Here is a 27,263-nt window from a genome sequence, read left to right on the forward strand (position 1 = left end):
AGTGAAAACCATTCACTATTTATTGTGAATAATAATTCAAATAATTTATTCTTTGGAGCTTTTATTTTTTATTTTTATTTATTTATTTTTAAAGTAGGTTCCATGCCCACCATGGAACCCAAGGTGGGGCTTGAACTCATGACCCTGGGATCAAAACCTGAGTGAGCTGAGATCAAGAGTTGGACTCCCAACCAACTGAGCCACCCAGGAGCCCCTGGAACTTTTCTGAGTAGGTCAGGTCACAGAATTTGAGCCTGGGTGTTGCCACTCTCCTTCATCTCGCTTATATCAGACTTTTAGAGAGCCACCAGCAAAAGAGGCCTCCCCAATGGGGCGGCATTTTGGAAAGACAGCACCCTTTTAGTGAGAACCACTCTCAGGGCTGGACACATGGCTCTCTGGGGCAGTGTCTGCCACGAGGCTGATCAAGCACAGGTGAATGACTGGGCTGTCCTGTTGGGGGCCATACTGAAGTCAAGTCAACAGGAGGGGGTAACTGCAGTACATGTATTCTGCCACCCAAAGCAACTGGAAACCTTGACAAAATTCATGAATCAAATATTTTCGGACATTGAACAGCAGGTAGCACAGAGCTGTGATCCCTGAGGAAAGAAAACGAAGAAAGGTAAGTGCTAACATTGCCCTGGATTTCTGCCTGGGGCTACTTCATGGACCACAGCTTGGGAAACAAGGACATCAGTATGTAGTGTCTGGTGGCTTAGCTGCCTTGAAGATCAGAGACAGGAGTGTAGGGACTTAGTTGTTATTTGTGGGACAGAGTCCTGGAGAGAAAGGAATTCTTCAGGGATGGAGCTCCAGAAATCCTCACAGGGTGCCCTGAGCATTTGTGAGTTACAGAGCCATGGGAGATGCCGTGGAGATGGACCAAGAGCAAATGCCAGAGAGCTGTGAGGAGGCCAATCCCAGGAGCTCAGCCACAGTGGACAACTCTCAGTGACCCACAGACACACTGTAGAGATTCCCAAAGGGTTCCACCTTAGTAGTGGGCTACACAAGCCCTAGAGTGAGTGTACATTGAACTTCCCCAGCAGAGCTTAAAAATAAGCCTTGAAAGGGTCAAGCTAATAATCGTAAGGGACTTAAATGCCTGCCTAAAGAGACACAGAAGAGGGATGCCTGGGTGGCTCGGTTAAGCTGCTGCCTTCAGCTCAGGCGATGATCCCAGGGTTCTGGGATCGAGTCCTGCATCAGGTTCCCTGCTCTGCGGGGATCCTGCTTCTCTCTGCCTCTGCCTGCTTTTGCGTGCTCTCTCTCTCTCTCTCTCTCACAAATAAATAAATAAAATCTTTAAAAAAAAGAAGAAAGGAAAAGTATAGATCAAGGTCCTTTGTGAACATAGATGTGAAATCCTCAATAAGATGTTATCAAGTCTTAACTCAGCCATGTATACAAATGATAATACATCACAGTCAGTAAAGTTTATCCCAGGAACAAAAGGTTGGCTCAACATTTGAAAGTCAATCAACATAATTCTTCATATCAACAGACTCAAGAAGGAAAATTTTATGATCATCTCAATCAATCTAGAAACAGCATTTAACAAAATTCAACATTCATTTGTGATTTTATTTTATTTATTTATTTTTAGAGATTTTATTTATTTGACAGAGAGAGATCACAAGTAGGCAGAGAGGCAGGCAGAGAGAGACGGAGAAGCAGGCTCCCTGTGGAGCAGAGAGCCCGATGCAGGGCTCGATCCCAGGACCCTGAGATCATGACCTGAGCCGAAGGCAGAGGCTTAACCCACTGAGTCACCCAGGCGCCCCCCCATTTGTGATTTAAAAAAAAACTCAGCAAGCCAGGATTAAAAGAGATATTCCTTAATCTGGTAAAAGCATCTAGGAAGCCCCTACAGCTAGCCCCATGTTTAAAGGTGAAAGACTAAATGCTTTTCCTCACGCTCAGGAACAAGGCAAGGATGTCTGACCTCACTGCTTCTATTCACCATTGTACTGCAGGTCCTAGCAAGTGCAAAGGCAAGAAAAATAAATCAAAGGCACCAGAAAACATGAAATACTTAGGAAGAAATCCCACAACATAGGTTCAAAAACTTTTTGCTGCAAACTACAAAATACTGGTGAAAGAAATCAAAGAAACCCTTGAATAAATGGAATGATACATTGTGTTCGTGGGTTGGAAAGCTCTGTTCTCCCAAACTGGTATAGAGACTAAACTCAGTCCGAATCAAAATCTTAGCAGGCTTTTTTGTAGAAATTGGCAGGCCAATTCTAAAATTCACACTGAAAGACAATGTCCGAGGAGAACAACAACTCTTTCATGGGTTTGCATGGGTCTTTCCAAGGACACACACCATCTGATCTCAAGACTTACTACAAAGCTCCAGTCATTAAGACTGGACAGCACTGCACAAGGGATGGGCACACACCAATGGAACAGAAAACAGAGTCCAGAAGTAGCCCAATACAGATGTGGTCAATTGATTTTTGACAAAGCATAAAGTCAGTAGCAGAGAATGGATCATTTTGGTTTGAAAGTCCTTGCAGGTCATCTAAAGGGCAGTTTAGAAGGATAGATGAAACTCAGGGAGGGCTTCTGGGCTCCAGAGACATAGTCTGGGAGTCCTTGAGTTAGAGGTGGAAGTGAAAGTTTTGGGAAGGCATGAACTGCCCCAAGTGGGTAGGGAGATGGAGGAGAATGCCAAGGGATAGCTTTTTGAGTCTGGGATAGGACAGCGACAGGACCATGAGACACCCAAGGCAGAGACACACAGGCCTTTATTTAATGATGAACATATGGGAAGGGGGGACCACTGCCCAGAAGCACAGGAAGGATCAGAGCAGTGGGGGCAGAAGCAGATGCCCTAGAGATGAAGAAGGGGAAAATAGGTGAGCAAAGGCGGAACCGTCTGAGCACTGTGAGTGTGTGCGTATGAACAATGCCTGCTGCACATAAACCTGGTGTCACCTTCTGCTCTGCATGGAAGAACTAACAGCCACGGGCTTTTCATTACTAGTGGCCTTTAAGAAAACCAGCTACCATCCAGAGGGATTTCTAGGTGCCAAACAATACTCTAAAAGCTTCATGAATATTGAATCACTTCACCCTCACACCTCTCTGAAGTAGGTACAATTATCCCCATTCTGCAGAAGAGGGTACTGAAGTCACATGTGGCACAGTGACGCTAGGCTTTGAGCCCATGTCATTCCATACTATGCTTGCTGCTCTTGGGATGATGAAAACAATGACTCAGGAGGCTTCTGAAGGTTTGCACCTTGTCCCTGCTTCTTATGACACAGCAAGACCACACACCTGGTACAGGCAGGTCCAGGGCTGGGTCTGGGAGAGCCTTGTCATGCTGTTCACACCCAGCATGAATGGATCCATCTTGTTCCCCCAGGTGGAGTAGGGAAAGGGTTATTGAATCCTGGTCTCAGATTTCTGGCCCTTGTTCCAAGCTGCCTGTTTCTCTCTGCTCAAATGCAGATGCCCCCCGCCCCAGTGTTGCTGGAGAACAGCTCTTGGAGACTGAACCAAGGCACCGTGTTCTGCCTTCTGCACTCTCGCTCTAGCACCAAATTCACATGGTTTCCCTTCAAGGATGGGTTTTGAAGCAGCCAGGCCCAGCAGAGTGGCTCAACAAAATGAAGAATAGGTTTGAATTTAAAAAAAGAAAACAAAAACTTGATTCTAAAATGTTGAAGCACACTTATTTGAATGATTTACTCTTCAAACTAAGAGAAACCCAGAGTTACTTCCAAATTATTTTGAATGGCAATAACCCTTTAAAATTTGTGCATGAAAAGTCTTCCAGTGTAAGCGAACAGCAAGGACTTGGGGTTTTTTGCTGGCTCTTCATTTCAAAGTCACCTGGTATTTTTGGTCTTCTGTACCTTTTGTAACTTCCTCTGAATAAGAGGAAATATGGTTGCCATTTGTGTTTAATTTATCTTAAACAAATCAAAGCACTGATTTTTACTTCCTGCCTGTGTAATACTTGAGCTGCAGGCTTCAAAGGGCAGAGTAACTATGTTCTTGAGTGATTGGGCGTCTGTTGTATTATTTTATAAACAGTTCAAAGTTTTGCATTGCATGGGAGCAACTGGTACAACATGGAGATATTATTTTCTGTGTGAGTAGCAGCAGAGAACTCTGAGTGACCTTTACATTTGTCTTGTGCTAGTTCATAGATTAAATTTAGATTTGGGCAGAGTATATATTTACATAAAGACTCAGAGTTTATTTTTCCTGTTTTCTCTAACACTACCTAACTTGTTCTCTGAAATGTTGATCGCAAATGGCAGATTGTCGCAAAGAGCAGTAGAAAGAAAACTAAATACTTACTCATCACTTGGTTTTCTGCAGGTTCATTGGGTTTAGGAAACTCCGCCTAGGTGAGCAGCTTGCTTCGGGGGGGGCCTCTCCCCAGAACCAAATTCCCAGGCCATTGGGTGTGTGGGTTTCAGAATCCAGCGATCACAGGGCATGTTCCCCTCACACAGGTTGTTAGGGCAAAGATGTTGCCATATCTCGATTCCAAAGCAAGTTCACTTATTTTATTTTATTTTTTAAGGATTTTGTTTATTTATTTGACAGAGAGAGAGCACAAGTGGGCAGAGTAGCAGGCAGAGGGAGAGGGAGAAGCAGGGTCTCTGCTGAGCAGGGAGCCCAATGCAGGACTCAATCCCAGGACCGTGGGATCATGGCTTGAGCCAAAAGCAGATGCTTAAGCGACTGAGCCACACAGGCATCCCTGCAAGTTCACTTATTTAAACAAAACAAAACAAAACAAACAAACAAAACAATGCAAGCTGATGCAGCCACTTTGGAAAACGTTATGGAGGTTCCACAAAAAGTTGAAAATAGAGCTACCCTATGACCCAGCAATTGCACTACTGGGTATTTAACCCAAAGACACAAATGTGATCCGAAGGGACACGTGCACCCCTATGTTTATAGCAGCAACATCTACAATAGCCAAACTATGGAAAGAGCCCAGATGTTCACTGACAGATGAATGCATAAAGAAGATGTGGTGTATATATACAATGGAATATTACACAGCCATCAAAAAACCCCGAAATCTTGCCCTTTGCAATGGCATGGATGGAACTAGATGGTATTATGCTAAGCAAAATAAGTCAATCAGAGAAAGGTAATTATCCTATGATCTCACTGATATGAGGAATTTGAGAAACAAGACTGAGGATCATAGGGGAAGGGAGGGAAAAATGAAATAATACGAAACGAGAGAGGGAGACAAACCATAAGAGACTTAATCTCAGGAAATAAACTGAGGGTTGCTGGAGTGGAGGGGGGTAAGAGGGATGGGGTGGCAGGGGGATGGACATTGGGGAGGGTATGTGCTATGGTGAATGCTGTGAATTGTGTAAGACTGATGAATCACAGACCTGTACCGCTGAAACAAATAATACGTTATATGTTAATTAAAACAAAACAACAGTTCGCCAAGGCTCTGCTGGGGCTGCTCAGCCTCCCTGTCCAGCCTGTGTTGCTGTCCCCTCTGCCCTGGACAATCACGGCCATTTGTGCATTCTGCTGCTGGTTGGTGTGATGGGCCAGGCACAGAGGAATGTTTGTATGCACATGGCCATCACAGTGCTGCGTGGCCTCTGTGTGAGAAGCTCTTCTCTCCTGCTGGGAGGAGCATGGGTGAGAGCCTGGGGATGGGGTCACTCAGGGCCAGATAGGTGCTAATCAGTGCTGGGGGTACAGTGCACACACAGGTCTTGCCCAGCCCAGCATCACGGTCTGGGGTAGCCATCGAAGGGCCCCCACCAAGAGCTCCCGGATGTGCAGGCTCAGCAAAATATGTGGGTCACACGCCACTCAGGAGCACGGCTTAGACAGCATCTTTTGAGTCGGCGGGGGGGGGGGCGGGCGCTGCCATCTGAACTAACGTGCACTGGAGGGAGGCCATGAGGACCCCGGGTGAAAGTTGCAAGCCCAGTGCTCTGATCAGGGACCTGAGGGGCTGGCCCTGTCCTGCTCCCAGGACCGGGCAGGGGCAGTCCTGACAGGAAGTAGCTTGGCAGGCTGCGACGGGTGCTGGGCACTTTAATCTCTTGCCTGTCTTCACTCAGAGGCTGTGAGCACTCCAATTCCGTTTTTCACTTCTTTGGAAGTGCTGATAAGATGGGAACAGAATAAATCAAACGCCAAGTTACATGTTTCCTGGCTTAGGAAGAAAAACTAAGCATAACCTTGGAAATGCTCCCAGACGGTATTTTTTTTTTTCCTCCCAAGTTGATTTTCCTTCTTGTTTTTTATTGTGGTAAAATATACATAACCTAAAACTGACCATGTTCACCATCTCTAAAGGCACAATTCAGTGGCATTAAGCACATTCACATAGCCGCGCAGCCACCCCCACCAGCCATCTCCAGTTTTGCACCCTCTCCAGCAGAACACATGAACTCCCTGATTCCATGCTTCCCCCCACCCAACTACCCAGGTACTCAGGAACTACAGCCAAGGTGTCCTCTCTGCAGGCACGCATGTCCTGGCCCCAAACTACTCCTGGTGTGGGCTGGCCCTGGGCAGAGCTGAGAACAACTGTTCCCGTTGTAAAGAAGGGGGTCTGTCAGACGTCTGTCATCTTTTTCTTTTTAAAGATTTTTTTTTTTTTTTTTGAGAGGGAGAGCACAAGCAGGGGGCACAGCAGAAGGAGAGGGACAAGCAGACTCCCTGCTGGGCGGGGAGCCCAACACAGGGCTTGATCCCAGAACCCAGAGATCATGACCTGAGCCGAAGGCAGGCCGTTAATCGACTGAGCCAGACAGGCACCCCATTAGTCATCTTTATAGTGGTCATAGCCGACCTGTGCAGAGCACATGCATCCCCAGGCACCGTCCTAAACCCACTGCATGCAGTTCTAGTCCTTCAGCTGCCTTTGGTCTCGTCTTTACTGAACAGATGCAACAGGAAGCAGTTTCATTAACCCACATCCTTGACTGCAGGGTGAAGGAGAGGGAGAGGCTCTCTGAGGCTCGGCTGGGGTTTTATTTTTTTCTGTGTTAGTCCCGATCCCCACAACGACCCACGAGGGCTGTAGATATTTCATTGGCATTTTGTATCCGAGAAAACAGGCATAGAGAAATTAAATCTAATTAAAATTAAAATCCCAGATTAGATTAAATCTAATCTAAGGGTGTGTTTCTTCCAGACCAGAAGCATCCATGCTCGTCGAGCCCTGGTCCGAGGATGGTGCAGGAGTCTCTCTGGGCCTTTGTTCCCACTGTGTCATCAGGGCTGGGATGCCAGCTGCATCAAGGCCCAGAGTGTGTGCTCAGAGCAGCTTCCCCTCCTGGGAGAGAGTGACTAGCCTATGTCATTTCTGGTTTAACTTTCTGGTGCAAAGGTCCACTGCAGGCCTTCAGGGAATCAGTACGTGTGTTTTGCAAACGGCTTCGGGAAAGGGAAAGGGTGATGCTGAAGATCTTGGGCGGGGTCAGAGCAGCTGACTCTCTGAGTGACTGAGTGACAACGTCAGCTCTGGGCACAAGTCCAGGCCACGGCGTGCGTGGGCTTTGACCCCCTGGCCCTGCTGTCTCTGTGTTTACCCACTCTGCTTCCTCTGCAACTGATGTCATTGTGACTTCATATTTTGCCCTCAGCTGATCCCTGGGGAGAGGGGTGATGAGGGCCACCTGCAGGACACCTACCGGCTGAAACCCACCCCCTCTTGCCCCTCCACCCGCCCACTCTCCAGTGGTTCAGGAGCTCAAAATGGTCACCACATTGTTAAACGGTTGGAAAAAATTAGAAGAAGATCTCACGACCCCTGCAAATTATATGAAATTGCAACATCCGTGTCCACAATAAAGCTTAATAAACACAGTCACACATTTGTTTAGGAATTGTCTGTGACTGCTTTCACAGTCTGATTAGGGACTGTGTGGCCTGAAGAGCCAAAAATATTTCCTCTCTGGCCTTTTCCAAAGTGTGCCAAGCCCAGGCAGAGTCCTCCTTCCTGTGATGACAGCAGTTGAGTCGGTAGTAGCATTTCACATGGTCAGCTCAAACCTCTGGCTTCTAATCAGAATGGAAAGTGCATGGAGAGTCAACCCGCATGATTCTCAGAGACAGAGCAGCGCTCATGGGTCCCTACCTCTGGCTGCGTGGGGCCTGAGACCAATCAGGGGTCACCTGTCCTTCACTGAGAGGACCGGGCTCTGCTGCAGGCCCCAGGCAGGCAGCTCAGGCCTGTGTTCAGAGCTCACGGGATGCTCTTCAAAGGGACACCTACAGAGGAGACTTCCCCGTGTTGCCAGAGCAACTCCAATAGAGCCATCTGCCCTGACTTACCCATGTGCACATTTGCGCGCATGCGTGTGCGTGACAACAACCCATCCGTGTGACGGTGGCTCCCGGCCTTTCACAGAACTGTCTCCTTCTGTGGTAGCAGTTCTAGATTTGCCCTGAGAAGCCACTTCTTGAGTTGGCAGGAGGAGCTGAGAAACCACAGAGGGACTGGCCAGGCACGGAGCTAGGCAGAGCCCCTGGTGACTTGCAGCTCCTCTGAAAGTGGGGTTCCTGCAGAAGGGCAGGGGCCACGTGGCATTACAGCACCCCTCAGCGTTCACATAAAAATTGAGGATGAGGACAAGGTGGGCTTTAGAAAGCTGCTTGGCCCCCTGTCACTGTGCAGCTTTTTAAAATTTTGTGATGAAATACATATAACATCGAATTTCCCATCTTAACCATTTTTCCCCTTTGTTGAATGTTTATTCATCAAAATGTATACCAAGTAGTATGCCAGGTATCAGAGATACAACAACAACAGCCATCAGGTGACAGATTTCCCAGTCGACCATAAATTCATTGTCAAATGCTGACCCTTAAAGTTGGCGGGGCAAGTCCAGAGTCCGCTAGCCTACAGCTTCTGACACATGGAAATGTAATTATTCAAGTTCAGAATGTCTGAAATCTTAAATGTAAGGGAAAAAAATCATGACTCTATAAAAAAAAAAATCATGACTCAAGCTTATTACTTCTAGGGGAGCCCAGGCTGATTGTACAATTATCTCCTCGTAGAAGAGTCTTCTTAGAAGCGAAGTTAGTAATGTGTTAAAGTGTATTATTAATGTTATTAAAAGTAACGTATTAAAATGCACACATGGACAGGATCCAGCCAGAAATGCAGTTAAACTCTCAAGTTTACCCTCCCTCTACCTGAACACTATTTCATTAAAATGCTCTTTCTTCAAAAAAATACTCTTTCATACAGTGGCGCCTGGGTAGCTCAGTGGGTTAAGCCTTGGCCTTCAGCTCAGGTCATGATCTCAGGGTCCTGGGATCGAGCCCCACATCAGGCTCTCTGCTCAGTGGGGAGTCTGCTTCCCCCTCTCTCTCTGCCTGCCTCTCTGCCTACTTGTGATCTCTGTCTGTCAAATAAATAAATAAATAAAATCTTTTAAAAAATGTTTCATACACTCTTTGGCACATCTACTGTGGGAATGAAGACTGTTCTCAGCAATAAGACCTTCGTCATTCCAGAAGGTGTCGACATCACTCTGAAGGGATGCACTGTTATTGTGGAGGGCCCCGGAAGAACCCGGCGAAAGGACTTTAATCCCATCCATGTAGAACTCAGTCTCCCTGGAAGGAAAAGAAGAAGCTCCCAGTTGACAAATGGTGAGGAACTAGAACAGAACCAGCTACCTGTTTGTGCTGTCTGTGGTCACGTATAGAACACAATCAAGGGCGTTACCCTGGGCTTCCAGGACAAGACGAGGTGTACGCTCAGTTCCTCATCCATGTTTTTATCCAGGAGAATGGTTCTCTTGTTGAAATCTGAAATTTCTTGGCTGAAAAAATATATCTGCAGGGGTTTAGATGAGGCCCGGCGTTACTTGTTCTTTATCTCAAGTCCAGAAAAGTGAATTAATTCTTGAAGGCAATGACATTGAACTTGTATCACACTCAGCTGCTTTGATTCAGCAAGCCACAACCATTAAAAACAAGGGTATCAGAAAATTTGGGGATGGTATCTATATTTCTGAAAAAGGAACAGTTCAGCAAGCTGATGAATAAGATCTAAGCTGTCCAGCTACCGAAACAGCAAGATGCCAGATGAGTTTTCAGACTTATTTGTGACAGCCTAAAGATTCAATGAACGCTGTACTGATTTGGGGCTTTTTCTTAAATCAATCATCCTTTCGAACGGTTTGGCCATTAAATCATTCAGAAGTAAATCGTAGTGTGCTGTCCATACTGTTCCTAGACATGTTTGCCATCTCTGGTTTTGTTTGGTTTTGGGCTCTTGTTTGTATTTCTTTCCTTTTTTTATTATTATGGAAAATTCACACAGCATGAAATTTACCACCTTACCCATTTCTGAGTGTCCAGCGACACTCAGCGACATTAAGCACATACACACTGTTGCGCAACCATCACCACCCTCCTTCTCCAGAACTTTGTCATCTGCCCAAACTGAGACTCTGTCCCCATTAAACACTAACTCCCCTGCCCCTACCCCTCCCCAGCCCCTGGCAACCACCGTTCTATGAATTTGACTGCTCTGGTTATCTCTCACGAGTAGAATCGTACAGTATTCGCCCTTTTGAGATTGGCTTCTTCTACTTCCTAGAATGTTCTCAATTTCATCTCCTCTGTAGCATGTATCAGAAATGCCTTCCCTTTTAAGGCTGAATAATATGCCATCATATGTACATCTTGCTGGTCATATAGCCACATATTGCTTCTTCATTCGTCCATTGATGCATACTTGGGTCACTTCCTCCTCTTGGCTATTGTGAATAACGATGCTATGAACATGGGAATGCAAATAGCTCTTAGAGACCCTGCTTTCAATTCTTTGGGGTTTACACCAAGTACAATGATTGCTGGCTCCTAGGGTAGCTCTATTTTTAATTTCTGAGGATGCTCCATACTGTTTTCCGCAGCAGCTGCACCATTTCACATTCCCCCCAACAGTCCGCTAGGGTAGCGCTTTCTCCAAACCCTCACCAATACTTGCTATTTCTGTTGTTGCAGTATTTTTTTTGGTAGCCGTCCTAACGGGTGTGGGGTGGATTTGTTTTGTTTTGTTTTGTTTTTCAACAAGGCATAATTTTCCTCCAATGAAATGCGATCTTGTTTCTCATTAGAGGAGCCTGAGCAGGTGAACACCCTCATGAAACTCACATCCCATCGAGAGACAGCACTTTTCCAGCACTCTGGAAAATTCCCTCTCTACCTTTCCCGCCTGCCCCTCCCACCCCGCCCGCAGAGTGCCATCGCCATGGAAGGGTTGTGCCCCTCTTCGGGCTTGATGTAGCTGGACTCACACACTGGGGACTGTGGGGCGTTTTGTTGACCCAAGCACGCCTCCCTGTGCCTGGTGGGGTCAGAGCGGCTCTCCCTACTGGGGAAGAAGATGCCATGGTGCCATCAGGAGCCAGGAGAGGGTCTTTGTTTGCAGCATGCAAAGTTTCCTTCAGCATAAGGCAGTGTCCCCGCTCCTGGCCTCTCCCAGAGCAAAGCTGTGTTTGCTTTTGGAGGACTCAGCACAGGATGCCCTGTCCTCTGCTGGATGACAGGAGAGTGATGTCAGCCCAGGTGCTTCCCGACAGGGCTGGGGCGGGGGAAGGGAAGGTTCCCGAAGACAGGGCTGGGACCCTGAGCCCACAGCATGTCAGCAATGCTTACAATAGCTTTTCCCCGAATATGTTCCATTTCGAAACGGTGCAATCTTTATGAGAAGTAGGTTTCTGAAAGGCTGCCATCCCGTGAGTCCAGGCCACTGGCTGGGGGAGCGGGTTTCACCATGGGTTTGCTGAGTGACCGTGAAAAGCCTTTTGCTCTTTCAGAACTTTGCGTTTTCGTGGATTTTTCAACAAGATATTGTTTCTGGCAGGCGCTTGTGCCACGGAACTGAGCAGGACAGAAATGGGGGTGAGAGAGCACATTACCTAAATAACAATGCAAGTATGGTGACAGGGGTGCATTCAGATCGGGGGTGGTCAGGGAAGGTCTCTGGGAGGGGACACAGGAGTCACACCTAAGGAACGGAGGTGTCGGAGTCTTGGGGCTCAGGACGCGGCCATCTCCAGGCTGACGCAAGAGGAAGCGTTGGGCCGGCAGACCTCTCTGCACAGCCACCGGCCAGCTCAGGGACAGCTCAGGGACAGCACTGGGACAGCAAGCTGGGGGTGGGGGGGGGTGCCAGACACACAGTGTCTACATGGTGCCAAGATCTAAGGCGGCAGTGGGCCTCCTTTTTAGTGAAATTTGTCTGCACTCGCAGGCTTCACAGGGACACACTGCCCCTTTTACCCCGTCAAACACACATCCATATCCCCTCTGTACCTAGGCGCCTCTCAGCCTGGCTCTGTGGTCGTCTCGTGGCCCCGGATGGTGGCTAGCGACCACTTCGTGCATTCCTCAAAGATCCCATTTCCAAAGTGAAGGTCAGTAAACCAACGTATGCTAAAGCACATGAAAATGGGATGGAATCCAGAAAACAGTGGATTTGCAGAGCTCTGCTTTAAATCTTGAGCTTCTCCCACCCCCTTTCCTCTGTCTAATTGTGGTGAAATAGACACAACACGAAATCTATCATCTTAACCATTTTGAGGTGTAAAATTCAGCAGCGCTAAGGATACTTGCATTTTTTTTGGTTTGTTTTTTTGTTTTTTGTTTTTTTTAATTAACATATAATGTATTATTTGCTTCAGGGGTACAGGTCTGTGAATCATCAGTCTTACACAATTCACAGTGCTCACCGCAGCACATACGCTCCCCAATGTCCATCACTCAGCCATCCCATCCCTCCCACCCCCCTCCACTCCAGCAACCCTCAGTCTGTTTCCTAAGTCTCTTATAGTTTGTCTCCTTCCCAATCCCATCTTGTTTCATCTTTTTCCCTCCCTACCCCCCACGACCCCCCACCCTGCCTCTCAAATCCCTCATATCAGAGAGATCATATGATAATTGTCTTTCTCTGATTGACTTATTTTGCTCAGCATAATACCCTCTAGTTCCATCCACATTGTCACAAATGGCAAGATTTCTGTGTATATATATGTATATATATATATATATATATATATATATATACCACATCTTCTTTATCCATTCATCTGTTGATGAATATCTAGATTCTTTCCATAGTTTGGCTATTGTGGACTTTGCTGCTATAAACATTCAGATCACTACATTTGTATCCTTAGGGTAAATACCCAGTGGGATACTTGCATTGTTGTACAATCTATCTCAGGAACTCTTTTCTTCTTGCATGAATGTTTAAATAAAAAAAAATAAGATAAGGGTTGCCTGGATGGCTCAGTGGGTTAAGCCTCTGCCTTCAGCTCAGGTCATGATCTCAGGGTCCTGGGATCCAACCCCGAATCGGGCTTTCTGCTCAGCAGGAAGCCTGCTTCCCCCCGTCTCTCTGCCTGCTGCTCTGCCTACTTGTGATCTCTCTCTGTCAAATAAATAAAATTTTTTTAAAAATAAGATAAAATGGAATAAAATAAACAGAGCAATGCTCTCTTCAAAAATCAGCTGCCAGGAGCCAGCGTGTACTCTCTTCGGTCGTTGCCTCCCTGCCCCTCCCTTTGTGCACCATCGTGGTCTGCCATGGCCCTGGGGCCTTTGTGGGGACAGGGGCACGGCCCAGCCATTGCTGACCAGGTCAATGAGTTCAGGGGCTGTTCCCTGTTACCTGCATGCTTCTGAGTACATCGTTGGCGGCCCCAGAACTCTTATAAAGCTGGGGTGACAGGAGGGACTCGTGGATACAGTGGACGCTAGCATTTTGGCAAAGATCAGGGTGTGGGGGCCCTCCTCCCACTACCGCTAGCAGAACCCCCCACTTCTGGTCCTTAACACATCTTCAATTCCACACTCAGCTTCACAGGGGGCCGAATGGTCGATTTAGGCTGGCAAGCTGGAAGATTTGAGATCTGTGTTTCTGGGTGATGTTGATACTTTTGTTTTTTGTTTTTTGTTTTTTGTTTTTTTTCACTTATTGTCCAACAAGAGGAAAAAAGGCAGTGAACCAGGAACTTTGGTTTGTTTTGATATTTGATAGTAAAACCCTTTCTTTATGTGAAATCATTCCTGGCAATGGTGTCATAGGAGAAACCAGGCAACGGTCTCTGGTTGAGGGGACTGGGGTGCTTCCTTGTGCTGGGGCACCCCGCACCCCTTGAGGCTCCTCCTCTGATCCACCCAGCCCCGTGTCAAACCCCTTCTGAACTACATAGGTGTTTCTCGGGGGGCCCCCACCCTGCTGATGTCAAGTGTCCTGTGAGGTGAGCTCACATACACACACACACACACACACACACACACACACACAAGTCCAGATAGGCACCCCCGAGGCTGGTTGGGGGGGAGGTGACACCACTTAACATTTGAAGGAAGGATGTGCTTGCCAGGCAGAAGAAGAAGGGTAGGCATTACCCATATATCAAGGGGGAAAAAGACTTTCAGGTTAGGGTGGTGGAGGGAAGTCCAGTGGACCCTTGAACAACACAGGTTTGAATAGCCCAGGTCCCCTTAATTTTTTCAGTAAATATGTTGGAAAATTTTTCAGAGGTTTTCGATAATTTGAAAAAACTTGCAGACAAATCTCATAGCCTAGGGATACTGAATTCAGAAAACATTAGGCATATAACACAAAATGTGTGCTAATCAACTATTTACGTTACCGGTTTCCAGTCGGCAGTAAGCTAATAGTAGGTGTTCTCAGGGAGTCAAGAGATACACATGAATTTTCAGCTGTGGGGAGGGAAGTGGCGCCCTTAGCCCTTTATTGTTCAACGGTCAAGTGTATAGAATCTCTTTCCTAATATCTAATAAAATGAATAAAAACTAGTAAAATGGACTTCCCAAAAATTCAGCAGCAGCCACTAACAGAATCAGACAGTAGCTCTCAAACTTCAAAAACTGGCAGCCAGGTAGAGATAGGGAAGATGCTAGGGCGTGAGGCTAGGCTCCCCGCCCCACAGCGTTACCCCAGGAGATGCAGCAGGACTGGCTTCCACCTGTGTGCCAGGTGCTGTCCCAGGTGCTGGCTGGAATATCTCCAGTCCTCAGGGTCTGAGGGTTGCTGGGGGGTAGGTGGGGGATGGGTTAAACAGGTGATGGGTATTAAGGAGGGCACTTGTGTTGACCACCCAGTGTTGTATGTAAGTGATGAATCACTAAATTCTACACCTGAAACGAATATTGCACTATATGTTAACTAGCTGGAATTTAAAGAAAAACTTGGAGAAAAAAATAAGAAATGAAATAAAAAGAAAGAGGGACTTGCCATGATGTACAGTATGGATGTCTTCCATCCTGCCGGATGCCATGGAAGCTGCTCCAGGTCACCTCCCACACTCTGCATTTATGGGCTTATCCGTTTCCAGATGATGGAATGCTGCTTCATACTCTCCCCTTTTCCTGTTGGGTTATTGGTCTTTTTCTGACTCATTTGTAAGGATCCTTTGGCTCTGCCAGATCCTAATGGGTTGTGGGCTCTTCCCCCCTGCAAATATTTTCTCCCCATCTGTGGCTTGTCTTATTACTTTGTAGTGTCGTTTGATTTAGGGAAATTTAAATTTGAGTATAGAACCCTTTATCAGCCTTCCTCGTACGTCTAGTGTTTGAATTCAGAAGTTTTACTCCAGGGGTGCCTAGTGCACAGCCAGTTAAGCGTCTGACTCTTGGTTTGGGATCAGATCATGATTTCAGGGTCATGAGATCAAGTCCTCCAGAGTCTGCTAAAGTTTCTCCCTCTCTTCCTCTCTCTCTCTCTCTCTCTCTCCCCCAAATAAATAAATAAATAAATCTTTTAAAGAAAAGAAAAGAAGTTCTATTCCATACCCCGGGTCATAAAGATTGCTTTCTGGATTTCATTCTGCAGGGTGTAAGGTTTTTTTTTTTTTTTAATTAACATATAATGTATTATTTGTTTCAGGGGTTCAGGTCTGTGATTCATCACTCTTCAGGGTGTAAGGCTTTATCTTTAGGTGTTTGGGGAAAGGTGTGAGGTAGAGATTCAGTTCTATTTTTTCTTCATGTGGATAACCCACTGCCCCAGAACATGAATTGAAATCCCTTCCCTACCCTACACAGGGCGATGCCTCGTGGCCATCTGTCGTATCTCTACATTTCCCCAGGTCTGGTCCTAGACTTTGTTCTCAGCTCTTCTCTCCTAATCCAGGAAAGCCTTCAGCTGGTTCAGCTTTCTGATTCATCTTTATAACCAGAGGTGGGGGCCCCCGCCTTGCTCTCCAGAATAGGCAAGGTTCTTTTGGGCAATTTGCTCTCTTACCACATATTTTGGAATCAGCCTGTAAGGTTCCAGTGAAAATCTTATCAGGGTTTTGATGGCAGTTGCTTCTATATTAGGGGTAATTTCTGCAGAACAGACATGATTATAATATTGAGTCTTATTATTTTTTAATATTATTAGGGAATCTATGTTTCCAGTGAAGTTTTATGACTTTTTAAATTTTTAATTTGATTTTTAAAAAATATTTTATTTATTTATTTGAGAGAGAGAGAGAGAGAGAACATGAGCGGGGCAGAGGGGCAAAGGGAAAGGGAGAAGCAGGCTCCCCACTGAGCAGGGAGCCCAAGACCTGGGGCTCGATCCCAGGACCATAGGATCATGATCTGAGCCAAAGACAAATGCTTAACCAACTAAGCCACCCAGGTGCCCTGAAATTTTATTATTTTATTTGTAAAGGCCTTGAATTTGTTAGATTTATCCTTAAGTACCATTTAAATGTGTTGCTATGTAAAGGATAGTTTTTAAAACCACATTTCCTAATCGTTGTGCTAGTGGGTACAGAGGAGGCTGAGTTTTCAGTACCGATCTTGCAGCTCTTTTGCTCCCTTGACAATCACTCAGTCATGACCTGCCACACAAGTCCACCTGCTTGTCCCTTTCTGACACTCACACCTTCTTGCTGACATTTGACGTGACCTAGGATCTTCACCGCCATGTTGAAAAGTAGGGGGCGGTAGCAGGCGTGATACACAGAAAATTTAAAATAATAAGAGGATGAGATGCCCAACTATAATAAATTTTTTAAAGATATTTGTTTATTTATTTATTTATTTATTTATTTTAGAGAGAGAGGGCATGAATGGGAGGGTCAGGGAGAGAAAATCTCAAGCAGACTCTGCCCCTAGCTTAGAGCCCAAAGCCAGCCTCGATCCCATGACCCTGAGATCACCACCTGAGCCGGAACCAGAGTCTGATGCTTAACTGACTCCACCACCAGGCGCCCCTCTGCTGTTATATTTGAGCATTTCATTGAAATGGACGGTTTCCCAGGAAAAAAAATAAATTTTTCAAAATCTGGATCTAAAATAAACAGGCATACTTTTTATTGCTCCTTTGCTGTATTTCTTACAATTATTTCCATGATACCTTTCCCCTCTCATAAGGGAAAATAATGTAGGGTAGTAGGGTTTCCCCCTGCACCTCCGGTTACAGCCTAAGCCAGTTTGCCAGCCCTGTGGCCACAGAATGGATAACAGAAAGGCATCCAGACTCTAAATTCTAAACAATCGTGTCCCTCTTTCTGTCTCTTTGCACTCTGGTCTAAGTAGGACAATATCATTTAACAAGACAAGGAAGGGGTGTGTGTTCATCCCAGAAAGTTAATCCTTGCAGTTTACCTAGCTGTTGGCTTAAGCAAAATTTCTTTTTCTTACTTTTTTGAAACACAATTTCTTCTACTGTTGACTTCTTTTCTCTTCCCTGCTCTCTGTGCTGAGATGGGCAGAGGGTGCAAACCACACGTCTCCTCCCTCCGCTGCCCCAGAAGCATCCTTCCATGTGTCAGGGACGGTGTTAGCCTACCTTGGTGGAGAGCTCGCCAGAGCCACATCCTGGATGACTGACCCGAGGCTGGGGAGGAAATCACAGAGCATGTGTCCTTTTGTGACTGGCTTATTTCACTGAGCCTGATGTTTATGTCCAGGGTCATCCATGCTGGAGCACGTGTCACAGTTTCCTGCCCTTTTTTTTTTTAAGATTTTATTTATTTATTTGACAGACAGAGATCACAAGTAGGCAGAGAGGCAGGCAGAGAGAGAGAGGGAAGCAGGCTCTCTGCTGAGCAGAGAGCCCGATGCGGGGCTCTATCCCAGGACCCTGAGATCATGACCTGAGCCAAAGGCAGAGGCTTTAACCCACTGAGCCACCCAGGCGCCCCAGTTTCCTGCCTTTTGAAGGCAAATAGTGTTCCATTGTAGGGATTCCCTTTAGTTTTCTCATCTATTCACCTATCTCTGGATGCTTGGACTGTTTCCGCTTCTTGGCTATTGTGGGGAAAATGCCACTATGAATGTGAGTGTGCAAATATCTCTTGAAGACTGTGCTTCCAGTTCTTTTGGGGGTATAACCAGAAGTAGAATTGCTGGACCAGACACTAGTTCTATTTTTTGTATTTTTAGGAAACTTCATACCGTTTTCTATAGCAACTACACTGATTTGCGTTCAAATCAGGGACGCCCAAAAGTCCCAATTTCTCCCTGTTTTTGCTAACACTTGTTATTTTCTGGTTTTTCATGGCAGCCATCCTAATGGGTATTGCCATTTTGATCTGCACTTCTCTGATGGTTAGTGATGCTGAGCGTCTCTCCATGTGTCTGCTGGTCATTTGCATATCATCTTTAGAGTAATGTCTATTCAAGTCCTTTACCCCTTTTTTATTTTTTAATTTTTTTAAGCTGGAAATTTGGAGAAAAGGGGAGCATTCTTTCCCCTTTCATTTCATCTCTATTTTTATTATTTATTTATTTTTTTATTATGTTATGTTATATATATTTTTATTATGTTATGTTATATATATTTTATTATGCACCATACAGTACATCATTAGTTTTTGATGTAGTGTTCCATGATTCATTGATTGTGTATAACACCCAGTGCTCCGCGTAGTACATGCCCTCCTTAATACCCATCACCGGGCCAACCCATCCATCCCCCACCCTCCCTTCTAAAACACTCAGTTTGTTTCCCCGAGTCAAGAGCCTCTCATGGTTCAGTCTCCCACTCCGATTTCCCCCCTTCATTTTTTCCTTCCTTCTCCTAACGTCCTCCTTTCTATTCCTTGTGTTCCACATATAAGTGAAACCATATAGTAATTGACTCTCTCTGTTTGACTTATTTCACTCAGCATAATCTCCTCCAGTCCCGTCCATGTTGACACAAAAGTTGGGTATTCATCCTTTCTGATGGAGGCATAGTATTCCATTGTACATATGAACCATATCTTCTTTATCCGTTCATCTGTTGAAGGGCATCTCTTCTCCTTCCAGTTTGGCTCTTGTGGACATTGCTGCTATGAACATTGGGGTGCATATGGCCCTTCTTTTCACGATATCTGTATCTTTGGGTAAATGCCCAGTAGTGCAACTGCTGCTTTACCTATTTTTTAACTGGGCTATTTGATTTTTTTGGTCATTGAGTTGTAGGAATTCTTTTTGACGGAGAGAGAGACAGCTAGAGAGGGAACACAAGCAGGAGTGGGAGAGGGAGAAGCAGGCCTCCCGCTGAGCAGAGAGTCCAATGCAGGGCTTGATCCCAGGACCCTGGGATCATGACCTGAGCTGAAGACAGACACTTAACAACTGAGCCACCCAGGTGCCCCAAGTTGTAGGAGTTCTTAATATAGTCTGGATATTAACCCCTTATTACATATTTGTAAATGTTTTCTCTTACTCCTTTTCACTGTGTTGAATGCATCCTTTAATGAACAAAAGTTTTGAAGTTTGATGTGGTCCTGCATGCCTTGGTTTTCGTTAACGATATGCCCGTGTGGACCCAAAATCCTAGAGGTTCTCTTATTTCTGGGATGCATTGTCAAGCTGGGGTATTCTCTGATCATATTTGATCGACTTTTCTTGATTTCCTTCCAGCCTGAAGCTCTTAGACTTGGAATTCATGAAAGTTCTTCTTGGCAGAATCAGTGTTGTTCCTGAGATTTTCCCAAGCAGATACCCTCACTCAAAGGAGGCTGGGGTTGGCAGCTGGTCCTAGATGTCTTTCTTTGGGATCCATGTAGGCAGTGCAGAAAGATAAAGACAGAAAATTTGGACTCGTATGAGAGAATGTCTCCAGAGGTTGCCGACCATCTCAGTTCAGTTATCAAAGGGCATCTGGAGCTCCTGCTCTGTTCTGGGTCCTGGGCTGGGAGCTCTGAGCAGCTGGGGGTTGGGGAGAACATGTCGCTATCTTTGCATGTTACAGCAAACCAACCCCCTCCCCTGCCACATGTGGGGCTGGCCTCACCCCTCCAGCCCCCTCTTCTGTCTCTGTGGAAATACCACAAACATAAACCATAAACGGCCCATGTCTAGCTCATTTGGCTGGCGTTAGAGGGCCTCTGTGGGGGTCTGGAAGGCAGACCTCCCTCCCCAGTGCTCCCCCTCATCTGTTCATCCAAGCCTGGCCACGCCAACTGAGTCTTGGTGGAAACCACGGCAGGGAACTGGGTCTTATCTATTCCTTTCTTCCTTTCCATTCCCTTCTACAACAGCAAAAAGATGGCCAAGTTCTTCGGTGTCCCCTTCCTATGGGCTGAACTGTGCTTCCCTCCCCCAAACCCTTGTGTTGACATGTAACTCCCAATGCCTCATAATGTGACTGTATTTGGACATGGGTCTTCAAAGATGGGGTTAAGTTAAAATAAGATCATAGAGGTGGGCCCAAATTCAATCTGACTGGGGTCCTCCTAAGAGGAGATTAGGACACAGATGCAGAGGAAAGACCATTGTGAGGGGACAAAGGAGAGCGACGGCCATTACAAGCCAAGGAGAGAGGCCTCCTGAGAAACCAGCCTGCCGCCATCTTGATCTGGGGCTTCCAGCCTCCAGACATGAGTCAAATATGTTTCTGTTGTTCAAGCCCTGCAGCCTGTGGTACTTCATTCCGGCAGCCCCCGCCAGCTAGTATACCCACCCACGACCCCTGCTTGCTCCTAATATAATTGCATGAGTCAATGATGACCTCTAGCAGTTGTAGGCCACTGTCAGCGTGAATGTGAAATTCTCCCAAGACTTGCTTGTAATATTGGCAAGTGGCCGTGAGCGCAGCATCCTGTCGTGAATGGGTACATTCCTTATTGAAATGCCACTTTCAGCCCTCTGTTTCCCGGCGCCCTTGGCAACGGCCCAACTTCATGTTCCAAATAGGAAAAGGCGGGTTGATTTAAAGACTTAAGACGTTGTTAGGCGTTACCTTGATTTATGTAAAAATAATATCAACCAGTTGAATAACAATAGCTCACCATTCACCTGCGGTCTGGGAGGCTAATAAAACGGGCACATTAATCTCTATTGTGATGACATCAATTTGTACCAGGCAGTTCTTCCAAGTCAAGAAACGTGTTATGTTGTTCCAAATGTACGTTTGCTTGCTACCGGGTTGTGTTAAGTGGTTCCAAAAAACGAGCGTGTATATTTTCTCTGGGGAAACTCTTGTATATTATTTCAGCTGAAAATATCTCTCGCGCACAATTACTAATCAGGGGTAAGAATCAGCATTTGTCCTGCTGACCCAGCTGGACCCTCCACTCCCGGGAGATGGTGCTGGGGAGTGGTGGCTCATCCGGGGCGGGCGCTCTGGGGTCCATTCTTTAGACTGGGCCCCAGGAGCTCATGCAATGCCTCAGAAGGAAGCGCGGCTTGGGGCCGTTCCTGTTTTGTCTTGCTGGAATTCAAAGATACGTTTCAAGCCTTTTCCCCCACTTGAGTGGAGAGGGCCTGGGACAGTCTCACGAGCTGTGCCACATAGAACACTTGAGGAAACCTGCTCAAAAGAATGACTTCATGAGAGGAGAACTAATATTTGCTGTTTCTTCTTGTTTTTCTCATTTCCCAGGGGAAGGCTAATCTGTAGCAACACAGAACCTCTGGAGGCCAATAAAATGGAGCTGGAAGAGAAGTGAGATTGTTTCATTGTCGCCACCGTGAACTAGAGTTTGTTTTCGTTGCTTTTCTTTTTTCCCTTCAGGAAAACGCTGGGTTAAGAGCCCTGGTAGATTTTTCTTGTACCCCCTGGTTCTGGCTTTCCCCCCATTGTTCCAGCTGCCTTTTTATCACCGAGATCTGTGTCAAGTTCAATGCCCTTCTTGTTTCATGTACTTGTTCCCCGCCCCTGGGCTGCCCACCTCAGCCAGGCCCTGGGGTCCCCAAGGGTGATGGTGTGTGGTCCCATCACCACCCTTTCATGTTGCAAATGGCCTTGAGTGGCCCTGGAATCAGCTCGGGGGGCGGGGGGGTTGTTGGCAGAATGGCAGCGTCTCTGGGAATGAATGTTTGTTAGGCATTTCCAGCCTGGCATCTTTGTACTTGTGGGTGCCTTGGTGGTGGGGTTCTGCGAGGTCCGGCTTGCTGGGTGTGAGCACCTGGGCTGCCCCGTGCATCTGGTCATGAGAAGGCATTTATTGTATAGAAACATGCAACCAGAGGCAGAAATCACAGAGCATCGCGGGCTTGGGGCACTGACCTTGAATGTCAGGATGGAAAAAGGGGACCAAGAGCATCATCCATACAGCTGAAATGCTTTCATGGGCAAGAGGACAGTAAAATGTGTGGGAATTAGGTGAAGTTCAACAGTGGAGAGATTTAGGCAAGGAAAGGGGATGGGAGGCAGGAGGTGTGGGGTCCCCTTTCTACCTCAGTAGCTCCCAGATGGAGCTATCCAGTTAACTGGAGGGAGCAGGGACCAATCCCCAAGCCCTTCACCCTGGTCTTTATTTGCAGGGCTCGTGGAGGGAGCCTCCTCTCCTGCTTGTGGAAGCCTCAGAAGATCTGATTCTGAATTGGAGGATAGTGACATCAGGAACAGATGCCTAGATGAATAATTTGGGGGTCTCAGCATTTAAATCCCTCTGTAACTGCCCAGAAATGGGTCATCCAGGAGTGCCCAGCCCTCCACTGACAGAGAGCCAGAAAATCCCCTCCTGGGTCTGCCTGACCCCCCTCAGTCTGACCCTCTGTGTGTGCCTGACCCCCAGACCTCCTGAGACAGCTCTTGGCAGCCCCACCCACCACCTGCCCCAGGATCAACTCTAACATGCTCTCCAAACCGTATGGAAAGTTAAATTCATCTAGAAGGAGCACTGATCCCATGAAAATGTTTGTAGTGGTCACAGTTGTCAGTGATGCTCTGCTTTTGTTAAAACGAGATTGCCTTTTGTTATAATGGGATTTTCACATCCTCCCCAGCTGGTGAGCTGAGGCACGGGCCTGCTGCGGCGTCACCCCTGTCACTTGGGACTCCTGGAATTTGGGGGGTCTGGGAGCGCTGAGCGGAGTGCTGTGCTTGGGGGAGTGAGGCCACGGTGCTTGCTTATCCAAACCTTTAACCTGCAATTACTGAACCACTGCTCCCAGGGAAAGCACAGCTTCCTATGAGCCTCTAGTCACAACACTCCATTCACCATCAATATATAACATAAATAATATCTGTGTTAAAGACACTATATCAAATATATATTGTTAATTCTTTGACATTCATTTCACAGCCATCAGGGCTAACTTAAGCTTGAATGAGGCTCATCTAACATGTATTTTCTCCATAAGGCTCATCCCAGGCTTTTCGTGCCTAGAACACCAGATACAGATACTCCTATAAAGTAGAGACAGCAGGTTGACTGCCTGAGGCCACACAAGGCGGCAGCAAGTGCCCACAGGGTTGCCCACGCACCACCCCCCCAGCCACACAGAGGTGCCAGCAGGCTCTCAGGATGCAAGGACTCCCAGGTATGTGAGGAGGGTCCCCAGGCAGCGTTCGTGAGGCCCTGGCGCACCCCCGTGGCACACAGCCTCCTGATCTAATATCTGAGAGCCTGAATGTCACACCCACTGGCCTGGGCTTGGCGGAAGCACCTCCCCACAAAGGTGTGGCTGCCTTTCCTGTTTTCCCCAGTCCAGGTGACACTGGGGGGCAGTGGAGCGGGGTCCAGCAGGGATGGGTTTGGTCTGGTAGCCGCTTCTATTTTCCTTCTAAAGATACAGTGCATGTAGAGGCTTGTACCCTCTATACCCTGCTGGGGTGCGAGCACCCTGGGATCTGGCCGTGACCTTCTGGGGCTGTCCAGGAGAACCGGCCCCAGAAGGGGCCACCTCTCTTCCCTGCTCACCTGTTTCTTTACCCCCGCTCTCCTCCTGGCAGGTGGGCCAGGGCTGAGAGTCTCAGAGGGAAGCTCCGTGCAGCCACTGGGGTTCCGGTGCAACCAGCAGCAGTTTCCTTGGCCGAGGGTCACCTCCTTCTCCCATGCCTGGCACATGGCCCTTGCCCACAAACTCAAGACAGTGGAGCCGTCTCATCCGCTCCCATTCCTGCCACCTCGTCCTGGCCCTGTGGTCTAAGCCAGGAGGATAGGAGGAGGGGGGTCTCCAACCTGGGACGCTATCCCACCTGTCATGCAGGATCCCTCTCCCTGGGGTTTGCCATCCTACTGAATGTCACCGTGGGGGTGTGCACACAGCTGACCTCCCAGTCCGGGCTCTGGGAGGATCATTCCTTTTCCAGCTTCCCTGTTCCCTATAAATGATATAGGACAAAGCAGTTCTTAATCTTTTGGCAGCAGGGGTGGGGTGGGGTTGGGGGAAAAACCTCTTAGGTAGCTTGGTGAGCCCTATAGAACCCCTGAAAGTGGTCATCAGTGGCCCACATTCACAGATGGAGGAACTGCTAAATCTTAGTTCGAGGTCAGTGAAAATAAAGACACATGTCTGTGGACACCCTGATCACTCTCCATGGGGCACTTAGGAGACCATGGGCCCAGCCAGAAAGCCCTGGGATGGGGATGTACAAACCTATTGTGGCTCCAGAGGTATACACAGCCCCCTGGGAGAGGCATTTGCAAAGTGTGGGCTCTGCAAACGGGGCCTAGCTCCTCTAGCTCCTCTATCTCCCAGACCCACCTCCTGTTCCACTTTGCTCCAGACTTTGCCTCTGCTCTGAAGTAGGACAAGCCTGGAAGACATGATGTGCTCTGGGCTGGGGTTTCATGTTTGGCCAGGATTGGAGCCCATGTCAGCTGTAGAGCCTTTGGTGGGAGAGGAGCAAAGCAGGGGCCAGGCTGAGAGGGGCAGCGGGCCAGGGAGCCTAACCTGTGGAAGGAAGGCACGTGAGCACCATGGCAGCAAGGAGCGCACCCCAGGTGGGCTCCAGACCAGTCTTCACGCCGCCTCTGTGGAAGGTTCTGGCCTGGAGATGAGAAGACTCTTGTGTGGTGGGTGTGCGTTCCCTCCAAGGTTGTGCATAAATTTGGGGACCTCTGATTCTGTTCATTTGGCTTCCCCCCAACCTGCAGAACATCTTTCCAACCTGAGAAACTTTCCAAACTGGGAAAAGGTCAGCCCCTAGATCTCATGGTTCCTTTCTGATGGAGCACCGTCTTAAGAGGGGTACTTTCTGTATACAGTTGTCTTCTGACTATGGTAAAAAAAAAAAAAAATACATAACACAAAACTGATCATTGTAACCATTTTTAAGCAAACAATTTAGTGGCATTAAGTACATTCCCAGCGAGAGACCCTCAGCACCATCCACCCCCAGAGCTCTTTCAGCTTGCAAAACTGAAACTCTGTCCCAGAAAGCACTCACTCCCTATTCTCCCTCCAGCCCCTGACAACCACCCTCCTACATCCTGGCTCTATGAATCTGACTCCTCTAGGGCACCTCATACAGAGGAAACCCAACAGTATTTGTGCTTTTCTGTCCAGCTGGTTTCGCCGAGCAGAATGTCCTCAAGGTTCAGCCTCCTTGTAAGCCCGTGTCAGAATGTCCTTCCTTTTTTGCCCTTGCTTCCCTTGCCTTTGGTGATCTTTCTAGAAAGAAGTTGCTGTGGTTGAGGTCCAAGAGTTGCCACCTGTGTTCTCCTCAAGGATTTTGATGGATTCCTGTCTCACATTGAGGTCTATCATCCATTTTGAGTCTATTTTTGTGTGTGGTGTAAGGAAATGGTCTGGTTTCATTCTTCTGCATGTGGCTGTCCAATTTTCCCAACACCATGTGTTGAAGAGACTGTCTTTTTTCCATTGGGCATTCTATTTAAGGCGGAATACCGTTCCAGTGTGGGGAGAGACTACTCCTTGTCTACCCAGTCCTCTGTGGGTGGAGAGTTGGGTGGCTTCCACCTTTTGGCTGTGGTGAATATTGTTGCCGTGAACATGGGGGGAAGGAGGGGTGCTTCTAGAAATTTGAAAAGTTCCTACTTTCATGAGTGTTAACATTTTAGGGTTTGAGATTTTTTTTTTTACCCTTGGAAGGGAGTTGGCAGTGACCCTGGGTCTTTTTAGCTCCGTGGTTCCATTTAGTTTTCCTTGTGCTCCCCATGCCCTTGCCTGCCTGGGGGAATGATGAGGAGGTGACTTGTGGACTGACTTGGGCTGGGGCTCCATAAGCTGCCAGTGTTCCCACCGGCTCACCAGGCAGAGGCCAGCCAGATCAAGGGGCCATGGAGGTCTTAAATCCCAGACCCTGGAATTAAAAATTGGCCAGATGCTCTCTTATCTTATGGGAGGCGTGTGCTCCTTTGACAGCTCAGGGTGGAAACAGAGATCAGACACAACTCCACCCAGCCCCCAAGTCATCAATGGACACTGGCCCTTGACTGTACCTCAGACAGCTAGTTAAGGACTCCACCATTTGGACAGTGGGGTTATTGAGAGGTGGTACCTGGGAGCCTTGATTAAAGAGGAAGGATGCCTGGGGGCACCAGGGAGTTGGAACAAGAGGTTCAAGAGAAGTGAGAGAGGTCCCTTTCCCTGCCCTCCTGCTGGAGATTAGTAGTCAGTAATACCACCCCTTGAACTCACTGACTTCTCTGAATCCTTCTAGAATCTGAAGGATTCTAGATTCTGAAGGACCTGAGTCTCAGGTCCCTGCAATCCAGCTCTGGGACGTGGTGACGGTCCTGTAGGATGCGTGTACAGACGGCGATCTTACACAGAAGGGGCCTGGGGACAAACGGTTTTCTCCCCTCGCTGAGGACGAGAGGAGCACGGGCCCCTCCTCGTGAGGCTGTGTCATCAGGGTGCAGTGAAGGAAGAGAACTCAGAACATCCTGGCCTTCACTTGATAAGGGCACACACAGTTCAGAATCCCGCCCCCCCACCCCCGCCACCGTCCCCCCACCCCCGCCACCGTCCCCCCACCAACGTCCTGGGCTCTGCGTTTGTGGGCACTCACTGCCCTCTAGTGGTAAGATGGAGGCAGGACATGCTGTATTTCAGACCGCGTTCACCAGTTGAAGGCCCTGGCTGCTGAGGGACGCCATGCAGAACAC

General features: G+C 47.5%; 1 pseudogene; it reads left to right on the forward strand.

The window, feature by feature from the left end:
- The first annotated feature begins 9,458 nt into the window (after window positions 1-9,458).
- LOC111142701 lies at window positions 9,459-10,035 on the forward strand (annotated as a pseudogene).
- Window positions 10,036-27,263: the final 17,228 nt, after the last annotated feature.

Source organism: Enhydra lutris, unplaced genomic scaffold (genome assembly GCF_002288905.1).
Source record: "Enhydra lutris kenyoni isolate GAN:26980312 unplaced genomic scaffold, ASM228890v2 scaffoldscaffold8, whole genome shotgun sequence".
In the NCBI taxonomy this organism is placed as follows: domain Eukaryota; kingdom Metazoa; phylum Chordata; class Mammalia; order Carnivora; family Mustelidae; genus Enhydra; species Enhydra lutris.